The following is a 7,007-nucleotide window of genomic DNA, read 5'->3' as shown; positions in this document are numbered from 1 at the left end:
TCTTTCTTTTGTGAATAGAAGCTGCAAAACTTAAATAGAATATTGTGAGCCAACCCCACTCTGGACACTTGTGTTCACGCTGCCTTTAAGTTCCAGACACATACACCTCTGAATCTTCAGGGTGGGTGGGTGGGGCAAAGAAGAAAGAATACAAATAAGATCTCCAGCCCAGGGACATCTTCTGGCACCACAGGCTGGTCTAGAATGGGGTTTCATATAATGTAAGAGTTAAAAAAAAAAAAAGTATGGCTGAAATTCAAAACAACCCGAGCCATGTGTGGTGGCGAACACCCCTAATCCCATCAATACAGGAGGCAAAGGCAGGAGGATCCCAAGTTCCAGGTCAGCCTGGGCAACTTAGCAAGACCCTGTCTCATAAGATGAAAAAGAGTTGGTATGTCCGTCAGTCTAGAGTGCCCTTGGGTTCAGTCCCCAGTACCCAAACAAACAGACCGATAAAAAAAGAAACTCAAAACCAAAAACCAATTTGAATATTTCAGCAAACTATATGTTAGTTATTACTGATACAGACCTAAATACTGGGAAATTATGCCAACTTTAATAATGTTAAAAATTTTAAATGCTAAATTATGTACATATTTAAGTACAAGGAATATCATGTTCTGCTAAAGACTCATGGTTTGCATAAAGAAAATTTGTGATAGTCAATGAGGAAAAAAGAAAAAATTAAGAGTATCATAATTCAATTTCACATACTAAGCATTTAAAATAATAAAAACTGAAGAAAAATTTCATCGAAGTTGTTGATAAAGTGATGAAGGAATTTGGGAAGAATTGCCAACTCTTTAGCACTGCCTGCTCGCAGCAGCAGGAGCCGGCTTGTCAGGGGAGCAGTCAGCAGACCTTCCCAGCACAGGGCTGGCGCAGGAGCAGCACAGCCATGCAGCCCTGACGCTGCTCCCTGAAGTCAGGTGTCTGCTGAGGTGCCCCCAGTCCAAGGCGGTAAAATTTCCTCATTATCTGTCAAGCGGCATCTCTTTCATATAAGACGATTGCAATTTATTTGAAATGCAAAATTCACGACTTCTAAGTGAGTGTTAATGGTTTTGCTGGCTTTGCGATGTGGACATCGATCATTATCTTCGGTGGTGGAGAAAACTGGTCCTAATGAGAATTCCTCCCGTGAAGCACCTTGGAGTGCCCAGTGTCTGCACAGCCCATGGACAGTGCGTCATTTCTGTCATCTACAAAACCTTTCAATGTTTTAAGGTAGATGGTCTAAAATGACTGCATTTGACGATTCTGTCCGATGAATGATGATGCATGTAAATCCATCACCTTGTATCTTTTCCCAATCAGCTCTCTATGTGTATAATGTTCAGTAAACAGCAGAGAGAGTTAGATACCGTGTTGAAGAGCTGGAACCCAAACAGAGAAACCTGAAGCATATGCGGATCCTGAGGCTCCCCTTAGAGCCGGAGCTGTGGAGCATTTTGGCACACGCAGAGACCCGTCGTCCCTGGAGAGCAAAGGCCTGGCTTTAGCCAGCTCTGCCTTCCACAGAGGGAGAGGCTGGCCTCGGCAGGAGGAGGAAGGCATGCTTCAGTTTCAGAGCGAGGGGAGAGCACTCTGCCCCTGTGTCCTTCCTATAGGTGAGCTCTGCCCTGGCTCTCCTGCTTCTTCTTTGTCCGTGGCCCCTGTCACCTTTAAATCGTGGATCGCTTTTGTCTTGAACATTAATTATTTATCTTCTTCCCCGAACACTGCAGGGAGGCAGAGTCCTGGTGTGACCAGAAGGCTGGCGCTTGACCTCTGAGCCCTGGGTGAGCTAAGAGACATGGGGCAGCGGCTGAACTACGAGGGAAAGCAGAAGGTGGCCTTCAGGGAAGGACCGAGACGTGGGATCTGAAACAAGGACGTGAGGCCGCCACTCGAAGAGGAAAGACTGACATGAAATGCCCTTCTGCTCCGGGTTTTAAAAAGGCAACTACAAAAGCATAGCCCAGTGCTGAGGCTGCCAGCGCTCCGAGCTCCGAAACTCAGTCCCAGGGCGTTTGGGGAGCCCAGAGGGTAAAGGAGATTCAGCCAGCGGGTGAACTTTGACAGCACCGTCACTGGTCTCTGTGACCTGGCGTGGTACGGGGACCCTGGGTCTGTGGGACGTCAGGTGATAAGGCCAGATGCTGTCCTGCAGTGATGTCAGCACACGGGAGCTCGGGGGCAGGGCCAGGGCCTTCCCAGGGGCTCTCTGCCAGGCCAAGGCTCCCAAGGACCAACCACGTTATTAAGAGGGGCGGGAAGAGCGCGGAGGGCATTCAGGAGCCCCTCAGGGGAGAGTCAGGCCCAAGTCTAGGTTTGTTGATGGTTTGGACATTGTCAGAATGAGTGGAAGAGCAATGTGTGCTAGAACTCACATGTATTCCTACGTGGTTGTCTGTTAATGGTGTTTATGTAATGTTACGGGGTTTGGAGAGCAAAGGGGAAGGTTTGTAATTTTAGGTACACGTTGATTGGGTTACTGGACACTTAACCATTTGTGGGTCCAGGCCATCTGCTTTGCAAAGGGAGGTCTTCTTCTCCTCCCAGGTGTTCTTGGCCTTCTGCACGAGCATCTTCACGGGAGACGTGCCTGATCCACCTGCTGCCCACCGTGGAGCTGGCCCCTGAGGAGGAAGAAGGCAGCCGGCCTGAGGCGCTCACGGTCTGAGATGCAGGTGACTGAGCTCAGTGGTGGTCAGCAGTTTGGGAATCAGAGACCAGAGCAAAGGCTGACCCCGAGAGGGGCCATGTGGACTCGGATGTGGAATGCGCACAATGGCTCGGAGTCGGAGGCTGTGGAGCTCGGCTGGCGATGATACTGAGGGGTGTAGACACCTTAGGAGTGGAGGTGGGCCTCGCTGGGGAAGTGGGTCACAGGGGCAGGCCCTAAAACGGGTAGTTTGTCCTGGGCCTTTCTCTCTCTGGCTGTTGGCTCCCTGCCGCCATGAGGCAAAGAGATGCTCCACCACACCGTCTCCCCCGACGCTCACCACAGGCCGGGAATCCATGGAGCCAGGAGACCGTGACTGCGACTCCGAAGCCCTAAGCCAGAATGAGTCTTCTGTCCTGAGTTGACTTTCTCTGGCGTTTTGTCACAGTGATGAGAGCCGGCTGACCCCCCTCCACCTCAGACTGGAATTCCCTGAGCAGTGGCACCCAGAAGGGAGCAGACAGAATCGGTCACAGGGTGGTGAGAGCAGCTTTTCCAAAGTGACGTGTGCCACAAGGCTGGGGCAGCAGAAGACCACCCGCGCGGGGGTAGTGGGAAACCCGCGCAGGGGTAGTGGGAAACCTGCGTGGGGGTAGTGGGAAGCCGGCCCAGGCGTGGGTTTGTCTTGTGTTGGGGCTGACCTGGAGGCACACCGGCGAGGCCCCCTGCACGCCTTGCCTGTCCTGCCCTGGAGGATGGAAGGGGAGCCAGGAGCGGCTCTGGTCGCCAGATGCTGTCCCTAGGGTCCACCTCTTCCCTTGGTTCCTGTGTGTTGGCAGGGTCACTGTTGGAGTCCTGCTGGTAAGTTCTGGGTGCAGGAGGCTGGGCTGCTCTGACTGTGCACCTCCATGACCTCTCGGGCTGGCTCTGAGGCTGCATCTGTGACTGAGCCCGCTCTCTGTCCCCAGGAGCTCCACATCACTCATGGTGAAGCGTGACATGAAACCCCCAGGTATGTGGGGATCTCTCTCTGGTATGGTTATCAGAAGAAGAAGAATCTGGATTGTTTGGAAATCTCAAGCAGATGAGGAATGCCGTTGTGCAGGAGTGCCAGGCCAGACCGCCCTCCATCACCCCGTGTGCTTGCTAAAAGTGAACCTAATTTGCATTTTCCTGGTCTGCATTCGGTCATTCACTCTGTTTATTCAGGTAAAACTTGGTCCCTGCACAGAACTAGAAGGCTTGACACTGCTCTCTGATTGTCATAGAGGGGAGTGAGCATTGAGAGATGTTACCTCCTGAAAATAAGAAGGCCTCAGAGTGACCACAGCAGGACTTCCCTGGGTTGTTTAGATACATTGTTGCACTAAGTTGTAAAGTCATAACTCAACCTGAGGAAGAAAAGGAAGGAAGTAGGTGCGTTTTAGGATCATTCTAAAAGAACCAGCCAGGGTTCTGCCTGGCCTTTTCTGCGTCAGTAAGGCCAGCCCTGCTGCCTCGAATGGGCCAGCGATCGGTGCCTAGGTCCATGGGTGGTCTGTTTTGGGGAAGCCATCCAATCAAATCAGGTCTTTCTGGGGAAGACAGATGCCAAGTCCACTGGAGACAGAGACCTGACCCCTCTTGGGCTGCTGGAGTGGTGCTCTCCCTTCCGTCCATCCTTGCCTTGGGGACCCAGAGGTAGAAAAGGGTGCGCCCCAATCTGCAGGTCCCGCCTGCAGATGACTGCGATGAGCGTGCCCGGAGTGCAGTCTGTGACTGTCCTGTCCTTGCCACCTGAAGTCCCAACATGTGTGAAGCCATCAAGATGTAGGTGGAAACGTGTTGGCTCACCAGCCAGGGGCAGGACAGGGGCAAAGGAAGTGTCACACCTAGGGTCTCACCGCACGTGGAGAGGTGCTCCGACTCCTGGCTTGCAGAGGACCCAAGAGCTGAGCCACGAGCACAGGTGTGTTCAGCCTGCAGAGCTGGAGCCTGAGAACTGGAAGCCCTTGTCCCTGCCTGTCCCCTTCCACAGGGTGCGGGCAAGCACATGCCAGAGGAAAAAGCCAGTCTGAAGTGCACCCTTGCTGCCTAGAAGGAGCGGGGTCCCAGTGGGGTGGTGCAAATAGCTGAGGTACAAACAACGAGGATCCACAGTCTGGGCTGATCCTCTGCTGGACATGGGACCCTAGTCACCAAACGATTAAGCTAAACCTGCAGAAGGCAGGCTCGGGTCAGCCAGCCGCAGCCCAGACTGCTTGGGCACACCTCCGGTGGCTCGCCTGGGGGAGGAAGAGCCTCCGGTGGTTGGCGTCTTCCCCTGGTGCTGGCGGTGAAGTGCTGGGGAGTCAAGAGTCTGATGGGAATGATGACCAGAGGTTCTGGGTGTGGGGCTGCTCCTGAGGGTTGTCTGTGCCCTGCTTCTGGCTGGCTCAAGGTTGTGCTCAGGAGCTGCAGTTCACAGAACCCAGATGCACAGCCCCCAGCCCCACGGCACTCTGCCTTGGATGAGAGCAAAGCCCAGAAGATGCACACGACGCTCTCCTGGACGTTCAGGGCTGACATCCCGCTGAGGCTCAGCCCCAAGCACACAGTGGAACCTGCGCTAGCCTCCCAGGTCAGAGGGAGGCCAGGGAAGGAGCCTGGACCCAGCTCACAGCCCTGGAATTTACATTTATCTCTGGAATTTATATGTAACTCCTGGAATCTGTATCTACCCCTGGGGAGCCCAGACTCCTTTTTGGAGAGCTGATGAGAAGACTGACAGGAAACTGAGTTCGGTTCAGCTCGGCTTCCATGCACAGATGCCTCTTCGTCACCGAGGCCAAGGTATGTCTCTGGGTTTTGGCTTTGGCCCTGAGTGCTGAGCAGCACTTTAAAGCTGGGGTGGGGGGAAGAGCCCAGACACGTGATCTCCAAGGGACTGATTTCATGGTTAATTACAATATCTGGGCCGGCAAATTCCTTTGAAGATGACTGCTCCTGAGGTAACGGACGCAGGGGTGGGACCCAGGCCAGCAGTCCTGCCAGAATTCAAAGCCCGCCGGATTGGAAGTCTGTTTCCTGGTGACACACGCCCCTCCACTCTGCACAAAGCCAATGGACACGCAGCATCTAGTGGCCACTGGGCAGAAAGTGGTCCTGTGTGCTCCCTTGTCCAGGCCTGGCCTCTCCGAAGGCCACCTTCCCAGGCCTGTCCACAGACTCCCACGGCACCCATCACACCCCTTCCCATCACGGGGACAGGGGCTGCTCATGGTCTGGTCAGGCAGCACGGTGTCCTCAAGCTCCCATTTAACAAACGATGAGGGTCACAGGGAATCAGACCTCTGGTAAGAGGAAGCGGAATAAGCCTCCGACTCCCCAGCTCAGGGGCCTCTGCTCAGTGGGTTCCCATACTCACTGAAGCCCCGGGACGGTTTCTTCCCCTAAGACGGAGTGGAAGACTGGCCTGAGTCCAGGAAACGCGGAGGTGGTGGGCGGTGGGCTCCTGCGCATCCTTGGAGGGTTCTCTGTGGCCCTGGCTCCTTCACTGTCCCAGGCTGATGGCTTCTGATGGCGGGAGGTCACGTTCCAGGCTTGGCATCTCACAGCTGGACCTGGCCTGAGGTCCAGGCGCTGCGGGCCCGGGGCGGAGCTAGTGACCACAGGTTCCTAGGCCCTTTCTGATGACTCTGGTTTGAGTGGAATTTGCCGGCTTCCTGTTTCTTGGTGGGGATGTGGCCCACAACCTTTCTCAGAAGTTTCTACTGCTGAGAAGTAGGGTCACCACCCCTCTGTGCCCTTTCCCAGCTGTGAGTGTAAAACCGTGTGGAGGCATAAAGATAAGGTCTGACATTGAAAAATGACTTGATTACAGTGTCGCTGCAGCTCGGAACCTGAACACCCCCCACGGCCTTCGTGTGGAGGACTTGTCCCCAGCCTGCGGTGCTCCTGGGGAGGCAGCCTGGTGCCAGGAAGTGAGGACAGGGCAAGTGTGCTGCCAGGGGATATTGGGACCCTGGTCTCTTCCTCCATCTCCTTCTGCCTCCTGACTGCTTCGAGGTGAGCCGTCTCGTCTCCTCTGCCGCATGATGCATGGTGCCACCACAGTCCCAAAAGCATCAGAGCCGACTCACCATGGTCTGAAACCATCGAAATGTTGATACAAAATAAACCTTTTCTCCTTGTATGTTGATTATCTCAGGTATTTTGTGACAGTCCTGGATTGCTGATAGCACGAGTGCCTTGAACTGTGGAACTGGTTCATGTTACCTTCTGTTCTCTGCCTCGGTTTTGGCATCTGTCAAATGAGCTAAAGTGCACTCAGCCTCAGTGGTTGCTCTGGTAGTGAAAGGAGTTCTACAACTGAAGGTTCTAGTTGAGGGCCTGGTGT

The 7,007-nt window shown here is 53.9% G+C and overlaps 1 long non-coding RNA gene across 3 annotated transcripts; it reads left to right on the top strand.

Moving 5' to 3' along the window:
* Nucleotides 1-245: 245 nt before the first annotated feature.
* Nucleotides 246-6,803, top strand: LOC124095959 (uncharacterized). Of its 3 annotated transcripts, none has more exons than XR_006852726.2 (4): nucleotides 246-1,613; nucleotides 1,731-2,097; nucleotides 2,548-5,461; nucleotides 5,605-6,803. It is a non-coding gene; the product is annotated as an uncharacterized LOC124095959 (long non-coding RNA). The 3 variants fall into 3 exon arrangements; XR_006852725.2 differs by having other exon boundaries at nucleotides 261-1,613; nucleotides 2,548-2,675; nucleotides 3,099-6,803; XR_006852724.2 differs by having other exon boundaries at nucleotides 262-1,613; nucleotides 2,548-6,803.
* Nucleotides 6,804-7,007: the final 204 nt, after the last annotated feature.

This window comes from Marmota monax, unplaced genomic scaffold (genome assembly GCF_021218885.2).
Source record: "Marmota monax isolate L192 unplaced genomic scaffold, Marmota_monax_Labrador192_F-V1.1 WCK01_AAM20220418_F8-fsc00083, whole genome shotgun sequence".
NCBI classification, from domain to species: domain Eukaryota; kingdom Metazoa; phylum Chordata; class Mammalia; order Rodentia; family Sciuridae; genus Marmota; species Marmota monax.
The sequence above is the reverse complement of the archived record's forward strand: the minus strand, read 5'-3'. Positions and strand labels throughout refer to the sequence as shown.